The following is a 25,635-nucleotide window of genomic DNA, read 5'->3' as shown; positions in this document are numbered from 1 at the left end:
TTTTTCCAAGACAAAGAGAAAGAACAAGGCCTAGGCTCAAAAGTAGTCAGGTCTAAGGAACTTCTTCCAAAGAACAGTGGGAAAGGTCAAAGGGAATGAAGGGAAATAGCCAATCTCGTTAGTAGGTTTTTTGGTTGCCATGGTGATGATTCAGATGTGTAGAGCTGAGATGTGGTCAGTTAAATATGGTGGTGGCCATGGGCAGAGATGCTGTCCCTGCCTGGGTATCCAAACCCCACGTAGAGTCGTCGATGTTAACTTGTGAGAGGATGCATTTAGGATATCAACTATTTCCACAAGTGATCTATCTAAAGACTAAAGTAGGCCACGGAAATGTAAGTAATCCATCATTTGAGCGGCTTGACATAGGAATGCTTCAAATAGAATATAATTTTTCTTGTCATAAAAAGAGAGCATCAAGTTTAGTAAGGGCAAAACTCCTGAAATAGTTTTTTAATTAGGAAACAATTACTATGTAAGTCAAATAAAGTGATGTTGAACTCATAGTCAATTGGAGCTGTATTACCCTAAAAGTCAGGTAGTTCCTAAAATTTCTTCTAGATTAAATCTTTCTCATTTGAAAAGTCACCTGTTTACAAATTCCTGAATATTGGATCCTATTCTTCCATTGATTTGTGTTATAACATGTATGTTGTTTCTTCTAGAAAATATTCTGGCTCTGTGACACCGTAAAACAAAAAGTGTAATATTCCTTTTACAGTGCCGTGTTGAATAAGACCAAAAAAATGAAATCTCTGCCCATATAACCACACTGTCCGAAACAAGTCACAGGGTTCGAATGGAAACTAAGTATACTTTGTGTTCTGGTACGAAACTTCACGGGGGAAAAACAAGCCTGGACTAAAACCACTACAGTAGAAAGCAGCTGAGCTTCTGTCAAACGTGCCTCCCTACCTGCTGTCCCAGCTCTCCGAGGAAGGCACCGACTTTGAGAAAGGGACAGGTGGATCCAGCCCAGGAAGAAGAGCTACAGAAGCAAGGCTTTGCAGTGAGGCAACACATTCACCTATGAGCACACTCCCCAGGTTCCATACAGCACTGGAGAGCCGTCCACGTGCCCAGGAATTGGGTACTCGGGTAAGACAAGTTTCCTAGCCACTGTGTATTGGAACTAGCCTCATCGCGTCATGAACCTATTCCGTATTCCTTATTACCTAAATACACTAGGTACAAATATACTACCTTGATTTCAGTTATTGCAATCTAATCTACAGTCATTATGTTGCCATTAATCAATTGTTCTTAACAGCTCCCTCAGGAATCCCCTGCCCATCCCCCCCCCCCCCACAAGGAAATTGTCCCCAAATCACCTTAACTTGTACCGAGGTAAACTTTAAAAACTGTTGGGTGAGGAACAGACTAAATTCCAACATTTCCGCTATGATTACAGCATATGCCATGAACACAAAACTTCTGCAGAACTTTTCTGAGTGTGATTTTTTTGAATTTTAAAAATCCATCATTTTATTGTATTTAAAAATTCGTCTATTTTGTTAAAGTTCCACATGATCGTAGCTGTGCTCTCGGTGGAAAAGGTCGTAAAGACCCACAATCCCAAGACCCTCGCTGTAGCAGCATCGGAGAAAGTTCTTGGGTGACTTGCCCAAGGTCACCCAGCAGGGATGGGGCTGGCAGGCCCCTGCAGGACCAGACACCTGCATCCCTAAATCAGTGCTCCTTCCAAACCACCAAACTCTCATTATTTGCATAACCAAGTGTTTTATAAGGAGTCCCCTTGGATTTGCCTAATAAATTCCTTGAAAGTCCAGTATTTAAAGAGGCTTTTTATTCAGAGAAGCAATTCACCATATAAAATAACAATTCATTAAAGAAACATGAGAAAAGAAACCAACTCAACAGCATTTAAAATTTCAATGGGCTAATCCACTTTCAATATGCAAAAGGTAACCGAGGAAAAGAAACATATTACTTGATCATTGATTAAAAATGAAAAGCTTCTAACCTAATGACAGTTTTTCACCACCTCTCCATGATTGTTTTCCACCTTAAAAAAAAAAATAGCCTTTCCATCCGTCTCAAAACCCCTTCAGATTAATTTAGCAGGCAATGCCTAGTGCCTGCCTCGAAGAGAATTCATTGATAATTTATGGAAATATCTACTATAATCCAGCGGAGATGACTTTTTTCCAGCTTTGTGCATCAATAGATAATCAAGGCCTTAAAGCAGCCTTAGCTTCCCATTACCTCAGGCAAAAGAATTCCTGAAAGCGTGCCTTGAGGGCACCTGAATTATATACTCCATTAGGAGAGGAAGGCTTTCTGCATTCCATGTGTAACACTCACCAGAACCTTTCCTGTTTATTTCTGCTGTATGAAAGCAGCAGCATTAGGAACAGAATTTTTTAAGTGAAGACTTATGTAGACACAATGGAGAAACCTTTCAAGCAGGAGCCAGATCACCCCCTTCAGTCCCTTGGCAGTGACCCTCTCCCGAATAAAAGGTTTCTATTACATCATTAGCTCAAGCCAAAAACAGCCTTGGCTTAATGCACAGTTTGTTCTTCCTACTGTTTTTAGGCAAATACAGCTACTTTACTCCCATCTGGGAGGGAAATTAAACTGCTGGGCTGTAATCTAAGACAAGATTTTCATTGGAAGCAAATGCTTTCAATCCAGTGTAAATACTGGTGCATGTTCAGAAAAGCCTAAAACAATAAACCCTGCTCCTTCCCGACACAAGTTAGGGAAACGGAGAAGATGGGGAAGGAGAAGAGCAATACTAAAACACACGAGTCTAAAAGCAAACACTTCCATAGATTTTAATAAATTGTTTAACCTCTTCCACTTTCTGGAATTGAAAATGGATCTCGAAACATCTCCACCTCGGAGGAAAGTCTAAATGGTCAATTGTACCTTCAGCATTTCCCTTCACTCTGCAATTTGATACAGTCACCTCGATGTGGTCTCTGGAGGATTTATTTCCTTTTTTTATTTTTAAGATCACTAAACAAACTTGGAGAACCGCCGGCCGACCACATGGCAGCAGGCAGCGGCTCTGAACCACATTTGTAAAATGTCAGCAGTGACTTCATTCCTGGAGCTGACTTCTCCTGCCGCCAAATGAAGGCAAACTGAAAAGGTGGAAATAATCATAAAAATGATGCTAGTCCATAAACAAGCTTACAGCCTCATTAGGATAGCAGTAGGCTCCAGTGGGTGATTTATGCTCGTTTTGCTGATGCTATGAGGAAATGCCATAGGGCGACTTTAGCCAATTGCTAATGGTTTCTGACAGCTTCTTAGCAACTAGTGCAAGCAACGTTGTGGCGTTTGCTAGTGACAGAAACCGAAAATGTCATATTATCTGCCCATGTGTCATGAAGTCCGTGTGGCAATTAACTAGCAGGCCAGTGACTGAGGGGCCAGAGGCTCCCGAAAATGGCCTTTGGCTATGCAGAGGCAGCCGATGGGCGCAAGGCACACGCTGCCTACACGTATGCAACATTCTAACGCAGAAATCCGCTTCCTTGTGACTCCCCTGCTCTGATGAGATCGGGCCACTCAAATCCCTTCTTTCCCCCTCACTCAGGTGAAACTCCGGGCTCTCCTCCCTCTCTCTCTCTGTCTCTGTCTCTCTCTCTCTCCCCCAGCAGTGGCTCTGGCCTTATGAGAAGTCTCCAAAGCATTCTGCTTTGATATGATTAACCGAATGGCTCCTTAATTGGCAGTACCTGGTTCTGTGCATTTTGGACGCTGGAGTCCAAGGTGCTAGCCGTTTTTCTGCTCTCTCACGAATTAGTCTAAAAGGATTGAAGCTCACTGAAGCGGACTCATTGCCTGTCAGATTGCAAGGAGCAGAGGGACTCGGCAGCAACAAGACACTCCGTGAAAAACACCAGGCTTCTAACGAGCGGGGGGGGGAAGAATCCTGGCCACACTTTCCAGTTTCCGAGCTATCAAAACCATGCACTATATGTCAAACTGTCAAACCTTTCAGCGTGGGCCATTTGCCCTTTCAAATAATATTTAAGAATTGTTTTTACAAAATTTTATAGGCCATGGTCTAGTGAAAGAGGCCAACCAACAAAGAAAGGAATTTGTACTACAATTCGTCTACGGACAATTTCTTGCGAGACCTGGTCTGTCCCTGCGGAGCAAGGCAGGTGACCTGTGGCAGCTCCCAGGCTGTCAGAGAGCTCAGATTTCAAACACGCTCAACTCAAACATCCCAGAGTCGCCTATTTAAGCATGCCCGGGCATTTAGACTGTGCTATCTCGTGCCTTTCAAGGCAGGATAAAGCGGCATTTACCGTATTCAGGCCATTCAATGGGTCAGACTGACCGTGTCAGCAGGGGCTCCTCTCCGGCAGGTCAAAGCCCTGCTCCCGTTTTTTTCTCTTTTTCCTAACGCCCTCTCCCCACTCCAACCCAACCCCAGGACTGCCCATCCCCAAAACCTATTCTGAGCCAGGCAAAAACAAAACCCCCCGAAAGTGCCCAAGATTTACATCACAACGGAGAGGAACTTCCAGGGTCGGTGGGTCAGCAGGTATAAATAAAAATGGGTTGTCTGTCAGAGTTTTCTTTCTGTCGGGGAGGCTAAACTCCTAATTAGGGATCTGAACTTTCAACTGCCCGGGCAGCTGAAAGTGTAAGGTTGTGGACCTTCTTGTTTTGCTAGAGCTTCACGACAATTCATTTACAATTTTGCCAGGGACACGCCATAGTTCCTGGCCAGGTCTTCTCCTTACTTTCGCTCTACGCCTCTTCAAGTGTTTGGAAACAGAATGTTGGTCCCAGAAATGGAAGTAGACTCAAAACCAAGGCCATCTGTAATCGCATCTTTTGATACGAACTAAAGTCTATCATGTCTTGAAAGGTGACAAAATGGTCAGTTTAAAAGCATTAAGGCTGTACAGCTCGTGTTGTACGCTGGCTAACTTTTCAACCAGTGTTAAGGGCTTTTCCCTCTTGCCTGTTTTCTCACACAGCATATCTACAAGACAATATGGCATTTCAGCCCTTATGCAGTGTGTAGAACATTCCTGCCCTTCCAGGGGCTGCTGGTGCAAACACCCCGTCAGTATGGAGAGGTCGGGTTTCTTTTGTAGTGGAGTTATCCGAGTGTGCCAGGTTGTTAGGAAGAATGTAAAACTACCCCAAACCCACCTCGCCAGATCACGGCTGTGTCTACTTAGCCAGAAGTCAGATGGGATAATGTTTCTGTGTTATGTTAAGAGGATAAATGGTGAGAATTATAGACAACCCTTTCTCAGGAACCAGCTAGAGTACTTCAGAGGTTATAAAGAAGTGTTTTGTCTTCACTGAGAATGTGTAATCGCTGCCAGAATGAGTTTTCTAAAATACATATCTGATCTTATAACCCTGCCTCTTAAAATCTGCTGTGGCTACGGTTTGCCTTCAGGATAAAGGTCACACTTTTGAGCCTGGCATGAAAGGCCTTTCACGTTCTCTCTCCGCCCCCGGGTGTTTGCAGCCTATCTGCTGCTGGGTCCCCACCCGGACCCTGAGCCTCCTGACCTTCTCAGCATCTCCCCACAGGCATGGCTCTCACACCTCTTCTAGGTTCCCTGTGTAGCCCCCTTTGCACCGTCCTTCCTGGCAAGTTCCTTGGTGACCTTTTTTTAGGTTCAGCTCAACTGCCATCTCCTCTAAGAAGCATGTGCTGAACTCTGGCTGTTCAGTGACACCCCTCCCCAATCCCCAATTTTTCTTTTCCCGACACACCTCCATCCCAAAACACGTCACACTCCATCTGGCAGGACTTTTGTGTTCTGTAGTCTATGTCCCCTCGGCTTGATTCTAGGATATATGAAAACAGGGATGGGGTCATATTCCCCCTCTAAGATTCTCTAGCCCCAGGCTTATCCCAGTGTCCAGGGTACAGACTTGTCAAGGGCATAGTGAATGACTGAGCGAATGCATTTCTTTTTTTCACTGCATGGAGAAAACCACAGTTTCCATTTCCAGCTGTTACAATCCTTTTTGATACATGCTTAAACTCTTGAGGAATATCCACCAAGGAAAAATCAGTAAAACTCTAAGAAAACATAAAGGAAATGCATTCTCCAATGCTGGGACGTTTTCCTTGGAATCTTTCAGCTCCTCTCGGACAAAAGATGGACAGAGTGAGAGAATTGGAGCTCTTTCTAGTCTTTGCCATAGTTTCTCAATAATACATTTCTACTTCCTTCAAATTACAATTTAAAACTTTCTACCTAACTCAAATGTCTTGCTGCTTGTACATTTTTCTGAGTTCAACTCTAAAAAATAAAGCCAAAGTTTTGCTTCCCTCTGAATTTTTAATTTTAAATATATCACTTGACAGGTCTCCTAGTTTTATCCTCACAAAAAAAAACCCTCAACCGTCTCTCAGCAAACTGAGCTCAGACTCCAAGCTCAAACTTGACAGACTCAGTGCTAAATACAAAACTCTAGAACTCTGGCTTTTCCTTAGTTTTGCCAAGTCATGGATCGACCATCCCCACAGCATTCCTCCACACCCACCTCAGCAAATTTTCAGCAACAGGTTATCAGAGGACCTTAGTATCTGATACTATCATACAGACTGACTGCCACAGGGTCCTGGGAGACATTAGAAAGGATTTTATAAGATCAGTGAAAACCTAAGACAATCCCGTACGTCTTATTACGCATTTTTAAGAGAAACACAGTAGACTTTATATATCTTCAAATTTGCAGCCAATATACAAACATGTAATTGTCTAAATCCAATGGTTCACTTTTGCGTTTGGCTTGAATTAGGGCTCCCTTCTGCATCTCTTCTCATCCTTAGGTGTTTAACATTTCCTTGTTCTTAGTTCAAAGTGATTCTCAGTTGATCAAGGAAAAATAACAAAGGAAAGCACATTCTCGTATGCTTTATGTTACCACCCACCACTTCCCTGAAAATCTGGAGGTGGTTCCTTTGGAAACCAAGATAAGGAGTTAGATGTTGGCACCCGCCACGCAGTGTGAGGTTCTAGCAGGGGCCTAAAAAATGGCCAATGTTACAGACACACTAATGGCAGTGACTGATAAGACAGAGGTAAGGAAAAGTGGGGGAGAAGATTAAGAATAAGCAAACTTTAAAGAAACACATTATTGGCACTTACAAGAAGAGCCTAGGTACATTTCCCAAGGTTGGCTTTATAGAGATTTGCCATGAAGCTTTTCCTTTCTCGTTGATTTAGGTCTGTTAAACAGTGACAAATACTTGTTAATATTTAGCTCCTGTGGAATGAGCTCACAGCCTTATTCTGGCCTGTAGTGGACTCCTGACATCACAGAAACCTAACGGGAGGAATGGAGACTCGAGCCTGGAGGAAGTAACTCTCTCAACGAAGGTAATGCCTCCTTTTCTGAAAAATAAAGTGTGGACTTTAAAAATGAGCCCTACACAGGTAACCACCTTTTGCCTAAGCGGTCACTCTTACCATTCATTTATTCTTTTGACAGAAATGTACTGAATTCTGACTATGTCCCAAACACTGTGTCAACCATGAGGGGCACAGATGGGGAAGAAAATCAGAAAGAGTCCCTGTTTCTACAGAGTTTTCCAGATAGAGGGCACAGATGTGAAACAAAATAATCATAGGGATAAAGGTACGACTATACTCAATCAGAAACAAACATAGGTCTATGAGTGTTGAAACAAAGGAGACCACTGAGGAGGAATCTGGAGCAGAATCTGAAGGGAGGAGAAAGTTGAGCGGGCGTAGGGAGCAGCCTAAAAGGGCAGAGAGCAGAGAAAGGACTGTAGGCCACAGGAACAGCAGGTGCAAGGGCCCTGTGCCTGGAAGTGTGATACAACCATAGAACGGGAAGTGTGGAAGTGTGATACAACCACAGAACGGGAACCTGGGAAAGCAGGACCACACGAAGCTGGAAAGGTGTGAGGAGTAAGTCCACTTGTGGGCCATGGTTCAGGATTTGGGTGTCTGTCCTTAGGCTTCTGAGTAGTGACCCACACGTACTTCTGTGGCATCATCAGTCTCTTCTCCGTCACATGCCCCAGTACTACCTCAATGTTACCAAGTAAAGCCTCATTCCCCAAGGTCTCTTTCTAGTTCAACCTAACAAAGCACTTGATTCCAAATTAAGATGGGGGAATGAGTCCATTCAGGTAGACCCCAGCACACGCACAGATCACACTCTGAAGTTAATCTGTAAGTAGGTCTCTTGGACATTGGAACATATTTTCACATAGAAGCAAGTTATGAATAGTGTTGGGTCCCAAGGCTTGCTCATCAAAGCCAAAGTAATTCATTAAGGGAATGAAGTTCCAATACCAGAGCCCAAGGTGCAGAAAATATAAGAAGGAGGAGGAGATGGTTGTTGGCTTTTTCCCTTGTATTTCTGTACATAGAATCAGCTGAGGAAAATATTCAAGTATGTGTAAGTGCCTTATGTACCTCCTTTTCTATATGTCATGTCCATTGCTCAGCAGGCATCTCCTGGAGTTTCTTCCAGTGCCTTGTAGGGGCACTTGGCATCCTGCTGTGGACACCCCACCCACACCTATCCTTTTCCTGCTGTGAGTTCACACTTACCATCTCCCCATGACCCAAATACCCAGCCTTTCAGTCTAGTTCATCTAAGCCAGACCTGTTGAAGTAGAAAGCAATCTGCAAGCACTAATGGAGACTCAGCGAGAAAACCTGATGCTCCTTCACCTTCCCAGAAATATGGGCATCTTTGAAAGAAAATTTGTTAATGCAAATGAATCTTTAAATGGCAGAATTTCAGGTAGAGTCGTTAGTGAAGTTTTTTTGTTTATTTTTTAAAGATTTTATTTATTTGAGAGAAAGCATGAGAGGGGAGAGGGGCAGAGGGAGAAGCAGGCTCCCCGCTGAGCAGGGAGCCTGATGTGGGACATGATCCCAGGACCCTGGGGTCATGACCTGAGCTGAAGGCAGATGCTTAACCAACTGAGCCATCCAGGTGCCCAGGAGTAAGTAAAGTTACAAAAAAAAAAAAGAAAAAAATACAGCTGGTACTGGGGAAGTTTTGTTGTTAATTGTTGTTTTAATCAGCAGATGCCAGCCTTTCGGAAGAGCCCCGGATCAAGTTCCCAGACTTGTCGTTGCATCCCTCTACCCTCAACCACTCACCCCTGCTCATCCCTCCTGCATTTGGGAAGTCACGCATCTCTCACCTTGCTCAGTGTTTCTTTGTTTCTTCACAGAAACTGTGGTGGCAGTGAGTGGGTCCCGGGAGTGCACAGCAGTGAGAACAGCAGTAAGAGATCTTGGCTGATGTGTATATACGTGTGTGTATACGGAGGACACTCCTATGATCTGGGTGTTTATAACTCAGAGATCACCAACCCGTTGGAATAAATTTGGAAGAACTCCTTTGCTACAAATAAATTCACTCTATTAAGCATCTATCACTTCATGATTCTTCACGGAGACCACAAACCATGCATAAAACATAGGAGGGTAAAAAGTATGAAAAGAATCCAACCAAACAACGGAGACCCAGAATGAAAATGCTCACTGGATTTTTAGGGAACACAAAGAAAATCTGTTGAATTATATTAACATGCCATTGATAGAACTGAGGGAAGAAATAGGACTTTCTAAATTCATGGAAAGGAAGAATTATCAGAGTTGGTCAGTATTCATATTTGCAGTTCACTTATGATTTATTTTCCTGCATGTGTTTCTATGAATAGAGTACCACAGACAGATAAAAGATGTACAAAGAAATTGGCTACATTTTCCAAATTTTTTTTTTAAAAATCATTGTATTTTGTTTTTTTGAGATAGGAAGACCTTTTTCTAGTAATTCAATATGACTTTTGACTTGAATACCCCTCAGGGGAACAACAGCAAATTAGTTACCTACATGCAGAGGACAAACAGCAATGATGAATAGGAAAGAAAAAAACACAGATTTCACTCATTTTCATCCATTCAGCATTTTTCTTTTCTTTCTTTCTTTTTCTTTTTTTTTTTTTTTTAACAACCAAACACCATGGAAAATCCCTGCAAAGACAGCATAACTTCTTAATGAAGTCTTACAAACTTCAGGATGTGAGTGCACTGCAAGATGTTACTGACATCTTTGTATTTATACTAACAGTAAAACAAAATGGAAATCCCCTAATCTTTTTCTAAGAAAAAAAGAAAGAAAATGTGCTACAGTAGCAAAGGTAAAACAGTGTCAAATTGTAAAAGTCATGAACTTTTGTTTTGAAGCAACATCTCAGAAAGCATTTGAGGAAATAGTATTTTACCTTTTTAATATTAAAGTAATACACGCCAAATTCCTTGAGATAGTCCTTTGAAAATATATAAATCATATATTGACAAATGATCTCAAAATTCTGTTTAACCATGAAAATAAATCCCTCAGTCAAAACAAAAACAAAAGCAGAAAACAAATGCCACACATGGGATCTTATAGCCAGGCAGACATACACACACACACACACACACACACACAAACACACCCCATTTATTTTTGTGAGATCCTCAAATGCTTTCCATATAATGTTTTTAAATTTTTATATACTCTGTATGTGTGTGTGTATATGTAGGTATATATGTATATATATACATATATGTGTGTATATATATATACATGTATATATGTATATATACTCAACCTGTGTTGAGTGTGATATACCTGTGTGAGTGTGTATATGTACACTTACACAGAAAAGAGAACATTTATTTATCAAAAAGTTCATTTCTTCAGCAAACTCAGTTATATAGAATGCACTTGAGAATGTGGGTTTAATAAAAAGATTTCCGACATGCAGATTAGAAGCGGTTGAAGTGGTTCTCGACTTTGGCTACACATAGAATCATGTGGTAGTTTTCACAAATCCTGATGCCTACACTGTACCCAAGACCAATTAAATTAGTATTTTGGAGGGTGAGATCCCACCATTAATGATTTTAAAGCTCCAAGATGATTAAAATGTACAGCCAAGTTTGACAACCAGTGGATTAGGGTCACAGATTATATGTGGCAAAGCTCACAGATTTTTTTTTTTACAGAGAAATGGCCATAAGACCCTTAATCAGAGACCTGTTCTGTGTACTTTAGATGTGTTTTCAAAGGTTTACTCATCTGGTTTCCTGCCTCATAGTTTGTAGACTGAGAGTTTTGTCACAATGTAAGACGATAAAAAGGCAAAAAAGAACTTGGCCCACAAGGGCCCTTTAGCAGAAAACAGCCCTATAGATGTTAAAGAGTCTGTGTAAACAAACAAAACTATGTAGCACAGCACCATAAATCACGTATCTACTGAATTAAATTATTTTAAGCTTGTGAAGATTAGATACGATACAGTGTTATGTGTAGTCTAGAGACATTTTCCTAAAAATGCCCCTCAGTTTTTTTGAATATCTAAAAAAGTAGGATTTTGTTCATCTGAAGCGAGAGCAGATTAACCAGAATCCCGTGTCCACGTTCTGTAGCGACTCTTTTCATGACTTGCCCTCATTTCACTGGTCTGTGTCGCTAGATGGAGCACAGCCCTCAGCGTGAGCATCGTGCGTGGGTTCAACACAGGGCACCAGCACCCCTTCTGACCCTCCCTGGCTTCCTGGGGACCTTCTCTCAAGGTGCCCAAGGGTCTTTCATCCCTTTTCTTCTGCTCTCAGTACATATGGAGGTGGAGGGAAGGGCAGGGTGGGTGCAGAAAGGGTCAGAGGTCAGCGGAAGGCGGACAGGACTGGATGAGAGGGCGGGAGGCACCTCCTGCAAAGAGGCAGAAGTTGGAGCAAGAGGGAATGTTGTGGGTCAAGGGAGAAAAAAACAGACGGAGATGGCTTTGCCTTCGAAATGAAATGGAACCAGGCTGTAAAATGTAGATTAGGAAGTCTTTGGGGAGAATGAAGTGATGTTAAGGACACAGGCAAGAAAGAAGTTGGGATAAAAAAGAAAGAAAAGCTTGTTATTCTCTTATGGAAAAGCCATCTGAAAATCCACCAGTTTCTGAAAGATAAGGTTTGAGAATTACTGGCATGCACCTGTGATTACCTCTAACCTTCTCTCCTCTGAGTGTCCCAGATGCCAGTCCTTGTGTAGTTTTGGGGGCGCACACACCAGTCACTCAGTTAATTAGGGACAGGTGCTTGCCGCTCAGAATCAGCACGTTCTGTCAAGGGGTGACTTCCTTTGGTGGGCACACAAGGATAAAGTCACTTTCCACAGCAGCGATACTCCAGATCTAACTTACAAAGCCCCAGGGATCTTGCCAAAACGCAGTTTCCGATTCAGTGGAGGAGGAGCCTGAGATGCTGCATTTCTCACAAACTCTGGGGGCTGCTGAAGCCGCGTCATAGGTCCAAGGACCCGTGATAGCCATCCTAGCAAGGTTCTGGGGGATCTTCCCCTACGGGCAAATAAAGCTAGAAAATGTTGGGTGCACGTGCAGGCCTGGCTACAGTGGAAGGCGACACAGTCTCCTCCAGCGCCCACAGGGAGGACCGTACCTGCACCCGCGGGACAAGGACAGGGAAAGGCTGTTCATGTCCTCATTTTGAGCATCACCTCGGGATGTCTCTAGGACTAAGTGGAGTATCAGACCAAGCCAGGATGTCTCCAACTGGCGACTCTTCTTGAGTTTTGTTTTGGTTTTTTAAAGATTCATTTATTTATTGGGGAGAGAGAGAGAGAGAGAGAGAGAGAAAGGGAGGGCATGCTTGAGTGGGGGGATGTTATTAGAGTAATGCATGCCATTACTATAATAAAGGTATGGAGGGCGGAGAGAGGATTTCCAGCAGACTCCTCGCTGGGTGAGGAGCTTGACCTCAGAACCCTGAGATCGAGACCTGAGCTGAAATCAAGAGTCGGATGCTCAACTGACGGAGCCACCAGGCGTCCCCCAGCTCCTTGCGGATAGTACCACAGCCCTCTCTCCTCCATCTCCCCAGCACATGCAAACCTCGCTCACTTGTCTGGGAGGCGTTACTAGAGAGCAGTGTAGCCTCTGGAGTCAGATTGTCTAGGTTCCTGTAAATCCCATCCTCACCACTTGATAGCGGCACAGCCCTGGGCAAGTCAGTTAACCTCTCCAAGCCTCTATTTTGCCCCTCTGGAAAAAAGAAGCATAGTAATAGTACAGCGTTGAGCTACTGAACAGAGTAAATAAAATCAGCTACATTGAACATTGAAGACAGAACACGGCATTAGCCCAGGCTTAGCCCAGGGAATGCCAGTTCCTGTGGCTGTTTTGCTACTGAGAACATTCTTTGAGCAAGGGGACCTTTCTCCTAAGCCGTGCACCCAAAGCAGAAAAACAGTCACAGCCACTCTAGTTATGTGTCCTCATCTCCCCCATCCTGTTCTCCTTCCTAGCAGTCACTTTTCCAAAATACATAGACCCATCCTCCTAGCACTGCATACCATTGTCATGTTTCCTCTCCCCCCCCCCCAAAGAGCCCTGGAATGACTTGGAACTTTATACATGTGCGCCAGAGAAAAATGGGTGGCTGGTACTGCCTAAGGGGCCCAATGATGAGATTCTGGCGGACTAGGGCTGGATGGTGATACAAAGGAAACACGTTTTATTAATACAAGTTCTCGCACAAAATAGGTCAATTCATAATACCTTGTCCTCTGCTCTCCAGATAATATTTCCATGGTAAATAATAGCAAAGGCTTCTGGTTTTGATTTTCAAATATGGAAAACAGTTATATCACTGAAGAAAATATCTTTAAGGCCTAGGACAAGTGGGATGCTGTAAAGAAAAGTGGGGCTAACTTTCAAGTTATAGGCCATCTCTTGTCTAGACAGGAAGATGAGCAGTTATAATAAAAACTAATATTTATTGAGCACCTACTATACACTCGACATTGTGTTTAGCCTTTATTTTCAGTCACTTAATTAATCCTCATGAAAACTTTAGGAGGTAAAAGTTAAATTTATTATCATGGTAAAAATAAACCAATTTAAAAAACAACAACAATTTCTCCAAATTTTAAAAAAACCCTTGGGAGCCTGGGTGGCTCAGTTAAGCAACTGCCTTCGGCTCAGGTCCTGATCCTGGAGTCCCAGGATCGAGTCCCACATTGGGCTCCCTGCTAGGTGGGGAGTCTGTTTCTCCCTCGGACCTCTCCCCTCTCGTGCTCTTCCTCTCTCATTCTCTCTCTCTCTCAAATAAATAAATAAAATCTTAAAAACAAAACCCCCTTCACTTGTTATGGTTTTTTAGTTTTTTTTTTTCAAACTGTTTTTGTAACCAATAGAGACAATTCCTATTTACAGACAGTAATGAGCTGCTTGGAGAATACACACCTTACTGAGTGCTTTTCTGAATTACCTCATGTCATCCTTGCCTTGGCCCCAGTGTACGGATAAGGCAATAGAGCTCCTTGTGAACGCCAACCCACATCGGACTCAAAGCTGAACTCTTAACCATCCCAGAATTATTCTCTCCACTTAACCCATGAGATTCGATGACAATCAAGATGCGTTAACCTCTAGAAAGATCTCCCAGAGCAGTAAGTGTCTTTTCTCATTGCTGCATGTGGTCCACAGCCAACACAAAGCCTGACCCATAGCAAGGACTTCACAGACGTCTCCTGGATCACACTCTTTCCACTGAAGTCAAAGAAGGAGGACAGGAGAAGCATGCGATCTCTGAGCAGGATACAAGCGTTCCTTAGTCAAAGATCATGGAAAAGGTTAAATGTGAAAACCACCTCCGAAATGTACGCGGAAGAAAACAAATACCAATTGTTTATGGATCGATCGGGGGGGACGTAGGCAAGAATGGGAGAACGCCCCAAATAGTCACACTGCCAAAAAAGTGAGGCCGTTGTCTTGAATGTGCCTCGAAACACTGAAGGAGAAAGTCACAGGGCAAGACGTCACATAGGCGGTGGATGGCAGGTGCTCAGCCACCGGCACCCCGAGGGGAGTCCTGAGCTCTGGAGAGCAGGGCCGACAGAAGCCCTGTTGCTTGCATAGCACCGAAAAATGGTCATGTATGGAGCTCCAAAGCCCCCACTTTCCAGCTCCCACAGATGGTCTTCAAGTGTGCCTCGTGTCAGGAACCTGAGGTTCTGCCTGCAGGAGAGCTGGGAGGAGCTGCGCCCAGGAGCCCCGGCCGAGACAGAGCAGACAAGGGGCTGACCCCAAGCTCGAGCCACAGTTTCTTTTCTCTCAGGGATTACGCATCAAAGAAAGGCAAGTCTCCTCTCCAGGAGGGATCCAGAAATACAAACAAGGTTGCTTCATGAAACACCAGCCTGGAGCAGAAGATACTCGGGCCGCCCCCAACACCCGAGGGGAGCAGCACTTCCACATCCCTGCGGTTTTCAGTGATGACATCACCTACATGCTAATCTGAACTCTTCCTGGGGCGAGAAGCAAGTAACAGAGTCCATGAATTATTTTCATCTACAAAAGGCAGAAATCATCCTTCCCCACAGAAAGGACCTTGGTCTTTAGAGCACTCTGCACCCCCTCTCGTCTCCCGCTGGCTCTCACCCCGCTCTGAGCTCCTGCAGCTGCCTCTACAGAAATTTCACCTGGCAGCCAGCCCCCCTCGCTTTCCAGCACAATCATCCCACAAAGACTGGAAGTGTCAGAATAGCCTCGGCTCCATGACGCTCCCCTAGACCTAGACTCCCAGGAGCGACCGCCGCCCTGGAGCTGCAATCACCGCCCCCGCGCCCCCACACACAGGCCACCTCCTTGTACAGATGTGAGCCTCCAGGATAGGCACGACTCTCAGTTTCCTGCTCTGCTTTAAGTCCCCCTTCTGGGCCTCGCCTTGACCCTGACCACAAGCTGCCTGGGAATCACTATTCCCCTCCCCTCCCCCAGCCCCTGCCAGTCTTCTTTCCCAGGGCTGAATACTGCTCCCATGAGGAGCCAGCTGGAGGGGATTCTCTCCCTTGAACATAGACCTCAGAACACCCAACCCAGCCCTGCCCGACTTCTGAGTTGGCCTGTGGCCTAGAATGCCTTGCTGCTGGTCCCACCTATCAGACGGGGGATCCGAAGTGCCAGGCCTGGACTTGTTACACCCTTTGGACGCTCTGTCTTGGACCACCCAGCTGCCTGCCCACGGGCCAGCTTTTATATCCACATTCGGTGCTCCCAGCCCTCATTGCTCTTGATAAGGAGGATGCTTCAGCCCTGCCCGAGCCTCCTCTTGCTGCCCAGTGTCTCTGTGTCTCTGAGATTCTAGCCGGGCGCTCGGGCTTCAGCGTGTCCTGCCTTCTCCCCATCTGCATGCCGAACCGGGACACAGCCCCGGATCACATCCAGTCAAATCCAGATGGTCTGTGAGAGTACAGTTTCCACATCTGATACTGAAGGGGATGTGGGAGACATGGGCCATCCTCTCTGTATTTCATTCTTCTTTCCAGGAACCTCTGAACTTAGTCTCTCTAAGGAGGCATCTCCACCACTATTTGGGGCAACAAGTTCTCTCTCGTGTAGAAGAGACCGCTACGGGGAAGAACAGTCTAGTCTAGTCTAGTCTGAGCAAAAAGCCTGCTTGAAAGTTGTATGGTGGGTCACCACAGGCCCAAAGCTGCACATTGGTCTGCTCTCTGGCCAAAAAACAGGAATATGATCAGGTTTTAAAAATGCATAATCATAGTAGGGAAAGATAATCTCCCTCAGAGAAGTTTGAACACTTTCAAGGCACGGAATGTGACTATGTGGAGCCATGTTACCACGAAAGGATGAAAAGCAACAGGAGGAAAGTTATGCTGAGTGATCATGTTAACTGTTTCTCTTCAGACACCTGCTTGTTTTCTTGGTTTTGTTTTGTTCTTTAATGGGAAAGCGGGTGTTTGGAGTGTGGGCTATTTGAATGTGGAATGATCCTTCTAGGTCTTCCTAAACTTAGCAGAGAGTCAGGGGTAAAATCCCAGGTGGTCAAACAGTGATTTCACAAGCTCAGGCCACGATTTCTTATCTTTCCAAGTTCCATACTTCCCCAAACATATGTAATCACGCCTGACCTACAGGTCACAGACCGGGACTGAAGTTCCAGGCCAGCCACTACTGTCTGCGTAGTCTTTGTGAAGCGACTCCACCCTGCTAAGCCTCCCTGCCTCCACCCACAAAGGGCTGGTGGGAATAAGGAACTAGCTAACTCAGAGGGGTGTTATGAAGAGCGAGTAGAATTAGACACAGGAAAACTCTCGGGAAAATACAAAATAGTATAAAAAAATGCCACTTCTTTAGAAGAACTTTTAGATCTTTAGAAGATCTGCCAAGACAGAGGTGGGTACATTTTCCACATGCAAACAATGATAGCTGATATCACAGTGTATTTCCACGGCTTGTGTATATACCAGCCATTCCCACTAGCCTATGAGCTCCGTGAGCCCAGTAAATGGGTCTTGTTCACCAGTGGACATCCTCAGGGCCTACCCACTAGCAGGCAGCCAGTGCTTGTTGAATGAAAGGCCAACTGAAGTCATACATTTATTTAGATTTATTTAGAGTTAACGGAGGGGTGAGACCGTTGAAAAGCAACTTTATCATTCCAGCTTTTGTTTCTCTCTCTCTTCTCTACAAGAAAATTTCTTGCCCCGAGTTAGTTCCACTCTCTCCACATGGGTGGCATATATAGAATTCATGATTAGGAAAATGTAACAAAGCATTTGGTCATGCATTCCAGGCGTTTGCTAATCCTCCTTTCTATATAAGGAGAGCTCTTACCTATGGAGCAACTGATTGACTGGTTGATTCAGATGACTGAGAGGAGAGGAGAAGCTGAGGACACCTCTTACATCGGGCCACTCACTCTGTCACAAGTGGACTAATGAAGCACCATCTTCATCAGCCTGGTGAACCTGTATTTCTACACGGCGCATCAGACCACCACCTATAGATGCACCGCAGGAAACAACGGGATGGCTAGAAAACCATCCTTAGCCTAAATTCTACTCATATTGCCAGCAAACAAAATACAGACAGATGATCCACTCATAACTTCATTCTCTCTCTCTCTCCTGCTCGCTGCTTAGATGGGTGTGATTAAGTGATGGATGGGTCAGTTAGAGTAGAAGCAGTTAAAATGGTCATTTTATATTTAATGCAGAACATCCCTGTTTTCAGCTGGCCTTACTTATGAGAAAGTATGTGAGGGAGAGCAGGACAGTGGACTGTGTGGGTCCCTGGTAGGGGAGTCATAATGTATGGCGAAAGGTGACATCAAACAGGAATATTCTGTCCCTGTTCATTTGTAATGAATGGAAATGAACATCATAACACGTGGATATGTTTTTAACCACTCCACAGAGGCTATGAAAGAGTAATTACAATTTCTTGGCTTAATTTATTATTACTGATATGATGGGAGAAAACCAAGACCATTTTCTAAAGATACGGATAAAAAGGGGAATTCATTTATAGGGAAAGAGCTACCAAAATGATAACGGTATTAACAAGACTTGAATCCCTCCGTCCCTAAGGCGACTCTGGTTCCAACACATAACTGTAAAGTAAGGCACAAATACTACAGTTAGGAAAACAGCAAGGTCCCATGTTAAACCGGGCGAGGACAACACAAAGAATCAGAGTATACACTCATTTTCAGATACTAAGGATCATATCACTGGGAGAGTGTCAGGGGAGATGAGGAGAGGCTTGAACCACGGACTCAACCCCAGTTGAGGCCTTCAAGATCAAGCGGCAAGGATAAGCATTTTGGCTAATGCCAGCTGCCTTACGGTGTTAAGGGCTAGCCGGTGATCTCTTAGACAAACCAGTCGTATGGAGTTTAGGTTTTTAATACCATGGGCCAAATGCTTATGCATTTGAGCTGTACAGGCCTCTCTGTTGGGCAACGCTGTCCTGAAGTCCACTCCCAAGTTTAAAGGCCACTTTGGTGGACCATCAGCTTCCCCCGATTCCTCTTTATGGGGATGGGTACACCTGCATGGGGAATAAGTGATGGGACTCATCCAAAAGTTAAGAATGCAGTATCAGGCCCCAAATGTGTTCAACAATAGAGCCAAGAAGATGCAACTCTCCTTAGAGCAATGAGACAAACTTCCAATCCCCCGAATAGGAAAAAAGGAATTTTTTCCAGCTGATTGTTCCAAGTGACCACAGTTTTCACTAGCATCCATGCGGGACGTCCGGCCGTCACTTAGGACAGTCAGAGCTGCAGAGACACCCGAGACGTTCTCGGAGCCTCCACTCTGGGGATCTCCAGGACCAGACTGATGCAGGCTAGGGATGTTCCTCCTAGAATCCACGGGAGACTATGAGCACGCGTGAGTGTTTGCAACCTCCTGACAGTCTTCTCCTGCTGGACCCCACCAGAGGAGAGCAGCAATGTCTGTAGTTTCGTGCCCAGGAGGCAGTCTCTCAAAACCAGGGTACAGAAGGCAACCAAGTGAAAGAGGTTTCGACCGTGTTTGTGCAGTGTTGAATGTAGCAAATGGAACTGGATGAGAAATGAAGAGCTCGGCACGCCAGAGTCCCCCTTCAGAAAACTGCCAAGGAAGGGTGCCCCCTGCGCTTGTGGGTTGAAACAACCTGCAGGCATAGCCCACTTTCTGACCCCCTCCTACAGAACACGTGGGCTTGTGTGCACGAGGACAGGGACGGCTCACACAGACTGGAAGGGTTAGGGCTGCCTGACAAGCTGGCTGCGTGCGTCTTCTGTCCTCGCACAGCTGCGAGGGTCTGGGTGAGGACCCTCCAGCTGGCACATGCCCCCTACAGCCACTCTCCACTTGGCTGCCTCCTTACACAGACACACAAGTGAGCGCATGCTCACTCTTGGTGGCTTAACAAGCTCCTTGCCTTTAGATTTTAATTCACTGTACTGTAGTGATTTTTTTTAAAAGATTTTATTTATTTAACAGAGAGAGAGAGAGTACACACAAGCAAGGGGAGGGGCAGAGGGAGAGGGAGAAGCAGGCTCCCCACCAAGCAGGGAGCCCAACACCAGGACCCTGGGATCAGGACCCGAGCTGAAGGCAGAGGCTTAACCAACTGAGCCACCCAGGTGCCCCTCTACTACCAGCGATTTTAACAGACCCGTTATTAAATATCTCCAGTATCCCCTATTTTCACAACGTTGTTCACATTTTAGCATGAAAGGAGTTCTCTTCAAAAAGGACAATTTGGGTGGTGGTATTAATTTTCTGGTGCAGCTTTCAGTGTGTGAGGCTGTGAGCAGGGGAGAGGAACCCAAACCGATTGCTTCCATCGTGGAATGAAAGGACTCTCCCAAGCCCTGTGCGTCAGGGGAGTGTGGGGTCGGGGGCTACCAATGGCGGTCAAGCGAGTTTGGAGAGCCAGGATTTGGTAACCCCCAACCATACATTCTCACCGCACTTCTTGGCCTAACTTGATAGATTGATTCTGAAAACATACACTAATTTTTTAAACGCAAAACAGACCCACTTGTGTTAGGGCCTGCACAAACAGAGGACTAGGAGAGTGGAAACAGCATAAACAATGTTGTTTATATCCGAGGCCTGAGAAAACTGCTGCCCTTTCCTCCAAAATTGCAGGAAGTATCAGAGTAAACCCCCACCCATTAAGGTGGAATAAGAACCATATTTTCCACAGGAATGGATATAGTTTTTCAGATAGTCTGACATTAAGGGATCTTGGAGCAGGGGCACAACTAATAAAGGATGGGTTTTCCTCTAACCCCACAACGGCAGGGGCAGAAAATCCCGCCCCCCAACACACACTAGCAATTCCGAAAAGTTAAAACGAAGCGAAACCAAACACAGTGAAAAGGGCAGATGTGGGGAAACACGGATCATTTTCATTGTTCTCCTTCACTCTTACCGCCTGTGGAGGCAGAGAGATGGGTTCCTACAGCTGAGTACCTAACAAGAGCCTTTTACTGCGTCGGAGTAACTAGCCCTGTGATCTGGGCCCTCAAGATTCAGAACCCCTTTGAGCTAGACCTGCCTTACTCCTTTTTATATTAGTTGGCTTCCTTAATTCATTTCTCCCATTTCTTAAAAATTGTGGCTGTTTTAACAAAACTATATTTAAAAGCAAGCAACAGGAAGCTTTTACTTGGGAAGTTGAGGTTTAAGCACTCCGTGGCAAACAATGAACCAGGGAGATAAAGATGCAACGTGAAAGGTTGGGAACAGACCCTTGCTAGTTTCCTGCCAGAGTTGTCTTGTGAGCATGTGTGAGGCCACGATACGGACCAACAGTGCTAGTTTGCTTTTATTTACTCCAATTTATTTGTTCCTGTGAGAACCCCTATAAAAACAAAGTGTGGGGACAAACAATGGAAGCCCTGCCATCTCCTCCTTGCCAGGGCTTTTATTTTCCACATTATCAAATGTTTTCATCAGTGGAGCTCAGCCCATTCATTCAACCCTGTGAATCACAACCCAGATCATATTGCATTGGGGGAAGAAAAAAAAAAAAAACAACCACCATGCACCGCCTGTATCATTGAAAGAAAGAAATGTATGTTTCCCTCTCCTCTTTTCCCTTTGATCCTTGCAAACAGAGTTGGGGTCCTCTGTAATGCCCTACGATGGACGCTTTCCCCCAGCCGGCCAAGCAACTAGAACTTTTAAAGAAGTCAGCCTGCAATTCCATAACATAATTTTATCTCCATTCCCTTTCTTGGCCTCCTTCCCCAAACAGGTATCCATGTCAAAGGAGAACTCTTGAGTTGGGGGTTTGTTTGACCTAGGTCACACAAAGGTCAAGCTTTTCACCAGTTGTTAACACAAAGCTTCCAGCCAACCCACCCTCCAAATCCGGCTACACAGTCTGTTTCCATGTGCAAACGCACTACGCACATTGGATTTTCCTCAGTTTTGCACGAACTAACAATCCCTTCACTGTGAAGTGGTCTCAGTGACAAATAAATAGGTCAAACACTCTTTTGGTGAAACTGGAGGCGCTGAATTTGCCAAATATGGAAATGGAATGGATTTTGACTTTTTCATTTTTTAAAAAGGCTTTTTAAAGTGTTATTTTAAAACCAGTTGAACAGATCGCTTTATTCCTTTATTGGACTTCAAGGGATGCTGTCTTTTAAGCAGTTTTATGCACTCCAAACTGTATTTTTGCCTTTCTGAAAGAGATCAATATTTATTCAGATTGATTTTTAAGATTTACATGTGAAAAATAGATAAAATTGGATCAAATATAAACCAAAACTAATTCTGTCAACTCCCATGAAAGTCAATAAAGCCAAAATAAATTTAGCAGATTTCATCTACCTGCATTTGAGAATTGTTTTACTTCATTATTTCTTATAAACTTACTGAGCAGAAATTTGCTTAACTCTTACCCATGCTTCTCTTACTGAAACAGTAAGACTCTCTATGGAATATTTTGCACTTGAATATTATCACCAGGATAGCATATGGCAAACTAGCGGTAGGCAGTTTATCTTCATCCTCTTTGTAAGCTAAAATTAGCACAATGTGTTTGCAGCATTCTACACTTGACTCTGCCGGGGTGGTATTCTCCACAATGCCATGCTTGTCCCATATCCTGGCCGCTTCCAGTATTTAAGCAAATGGGTTGAAGGTTTATAGTAACAACACAGATACATTTTAATGCAATAAAACCTCAAATTAGCACCAACAATGAAAAGTAAACTAGGTCTATTAGTAATGAAACCTGAAAAACCTTCCTTTATCTGCTTCCTAAAATATATAGTATTTCCACCACAAAGTCCTTCAGATGTTTACAGAGGCTAATTGTACTAAGCGGGATATATACATAAGGCTCCAAAAGCAAGAAACAATTACCTTCTTAGACAACTGAGGCGTGTTTTTCTACTTGTTTACCATATTCAGTTTTTCTTGGTAGTATGTTCTTGATGCTAAAAATTCACTGTTGCTAAGAATTTAGTACCAGCTTTCACAGGATTAAATGAAGGTGATCTGCCAATGGAAAGAGCTTACTCTTTAAACAGGAAAGCAGCTACTGGCTGGCTCTTTGAAAGGATTACAACACAAACAATGATTTTAAAAACAATGGAAGCCCTTCAAATAATACATCCCTTTTAGCGGGCCTGTAGCAGAGTGATCTTCTCATCAAATAGTTAAAAACAAAACAAAACAAAACAAGAAAGCTTGAGGAAGAATTAACTTTAAGGAACCCAAATTGGCAGGTAGACAGCAGAAGGATATTTACATTAGGGACAGAGAACACCTCTATCTCTTAATGCCATTTACTAAAACAGATGTTATATTAAGAAGACTTTGCTGGAAATTTCACTAGCCAATATCAGGCTGACTTTCCATTACCTCTGTGTGCTAAGGCAAATGTATTCACCTTGTCACCAACAGATTAATCCAAGATGACAAATAAATGTTCATATTGTCCACTGATTTATATCAAAAGATTTTAAAAGTCTTCATCACCTCTCAAAAAAAAAAAAAAAAAAGATGATTTCTCAAAAGTTCAGGGTATACTTGACCTAGTCATATTATTCTCAGAAGTCTGCATTTGGAAAAGGGGGACAAATGTAAAACCTCCCCAAACATTATAAGGCAACTTCATATATGATATTACTGAAGTGATTATTTCACTTGATGTAACTTATGAATCCATCTCTCCCCATCATTCTTGACCCACACCCCTCCCCCAGCATAGAGTATCCAGGAAAAATGCAGGATACAAATGTTTAAATAGGTAAATCACTTGGAAACTTCAGTAATAACCAAATAAAGCAGTTATATATTCCACATCTATTCAAAGAGCTGGGGATGCATTTGGACCTTTTCAGTGTTATCTGTGCATAGAAGAATCAAATCCGTAACACTACTTCCCATCTAGATACTCAGAAAACTCACCTATTGGGAATGGGTACTTTTTGATCGCTATTACCAATGTTAAATCTTAGATTCAGAATTTCTCTTCACTGGCCATGAAATTATTTGGAATTTACTGACCTTCTGCAAATTTCAATCTATATGTAAAATGTTTATTGCAAGTTCTTCATTCTACCCAGGTTTGTTCAACTTGGTTCTTAGAATTTCAGTATTTCAGAAGCGAAGGAAGACGTTTCAATGACCTAACCAACCTTTTTATTTCCAGAAGAAATTTCATCCCATTGAGGTTATGTGAGTGGTCCAGCCCCAAGCACAGGGCTTGTGCCTTGTCCGGTGGGGACAGATCTGGAACAGCTGTCTCCAACAACAATGGTCTCTGTAGTTCACCACACAGTCTCAGAGAAAGACAGTTTAAAGTTCCCAACATAAGGCGCACATGAACCAGTATTCAAAATAGAAACTGATCACTATGCACTGATCCTCATCTAGAATCATGCACAGTTATTTTCTCCTTATGTTTTAGCATTGGTTTCTGAGATGCCAAAATAGGTGGTTCAGCACCTTGATGAGGAGGATAGAGGAATCACTGATTTATCTATATCCTCAGAAATGTATGGATTCTTAAATATCCTTTTTTACAGAAGAGGAATATACAGTACTATAAACACACATGTGTGTGCATCACATATAACGACAAAGCAAGTATGGCAAAATGTTAACAATTGTCGAAAGGGACTGGTGAGTTATGCGTACTTATTAAACTATTTACTTGATTTTCCTGTATGTCTGAAAATATTCAGAATAAAAAGTTGAGAAAAATGCTAACAAACAGCATGGGGAGAATCTCAGTGCAAGGCTCCACAAGGCCGCCCTGTGTTTTCCATCTTCCGGGTACCACCGTTGGCTCTGCCGTGGGCCACCACATTGTGCCACGACTGAACAGAGTTATTACTGCATGGATAAGAAATTCCTCTCTTTAGAAGGAGCTGGACCATGTTTGGTTGTTAGGAAACCACCTCTGTTCCCTTGAAGAGGGATGGCTTTGCAACGAATACCAAAAATTCAAACACATTCCTGTGTCATGAGTGAGTAGTTACCAAAAGAAATTAAAATAGTCAAAACAGACTCTCTGCTGTCATCATAACGAGGCCACAACACTGTGAATATAAAGAAGAGCAAGAAGAGAGGTGAACAGTGAGGTGGGGGAGAGGAAGAGTGGGCAATCAGCACCACCAGGAATTTTGCAGGTGAAAGAAGTAGTAGAGGGGCGCCTAGGGGGCTCAGTCAGTTTAGCCTCTGCCTTCGGCTCAGGTCATGATCCCAGGGTCCTGGGATCGAGTTCCACATAGGGCTCCTTGCTCAGTAGAGAGCCTGCTTCTCCCTCTCCCTCTGCCTGCTGCTCTGCCTACTTGTGCTCTCTCTGTCAAAATAAATAAATAAAATCTAAAAAAAAAAAAAAAAGTTTATAGCAGCTAATTTGCTATAAACAAAGACCTGCCTATAAGTCTAGTTTCACCACTCCATAATTACCCATAATCAACCTTTCCTATTCAGTATGGATAGGCAAGAGGTATTTTAAACTTTTTTTTCTTTCTTTCTTCTTCTTCTTTTTTTTTTTTTTTTTTTTTTTTTTAACCAATTGCACTGACCATAAACCTAGTCCTTAAGATCTATATAATGTTTGGTAAAATTTAGCTAGGAAATAAGGACAATCTTCATAAATCTTAAAGTTTGCTGGTAATATGGCATCCTGAAACTGAAAGGCCTGGTATTGTTCAATAGCTTCATCAAAGGCCAAAGATTACTGTGACAAGGTAAGACCAGAGATACGAGAAGAAACTCTGTTACATTCCCCATCTGAGCTGGGCTCTTGTGAGGGAACTCCACCTATGTTCTCTGAAA

At 43.7% G+C, this 25,635-nt stretch overlaps 1 protein-coding gene and 1 long non-coding RNA gene across 4 annotated transcripts in view; one reads left to right on the top strand and one right to left on the bottom strand.

Moving 5' to 3' along the window:
• MEIS1 (Meis homeobox 1) overlaps positions 1-25,635 on the bottom strand; it is a 134,844-nt gene that overhangs the window by 59,424 nt on the left and 49,785 nt on the right. The gene's annotated exons all lie outside the window — the stretch shown is intronic.
• Positions 174-9,656, top strand: LOC116595672. 2 transcript variants are annotated; one of them, XR_004287812.1, is made up of 5 exons: positions 174-335; positions 722-1,098; positions 7,197-7,349; positions 7,462-7,608; positions 9,191-9,656. It is a non-coding gene; the product is annotated as an uncharacterized LOC116595672 (long non-coding RNA). The 2 variants fall into 2 exon arrangements; XR_004287811.1 differs by lacking the exon at positions 7,462-7,608 and having other exon boundaries at positions 9,191-9,655.

Source organism: Mustela erminea, chromosome 7 (assembly GCF_009829155.1).
Source record: "Mustela erminea isolate mMusErm1 chromosome 7, mMusErm1.Pri, whole genome shotgun sequence".
Taxonomy (NCBI): Eukaryota; Metazoa; Chordata; class Mammalia; order Carnivora; family Mustelidae; genus Mustela; species Mustela erminea.
Note: the sequence above shows the minus strand (reverse complement) of the source record. Positions and strands in the feature narration are given on the sequence as shown.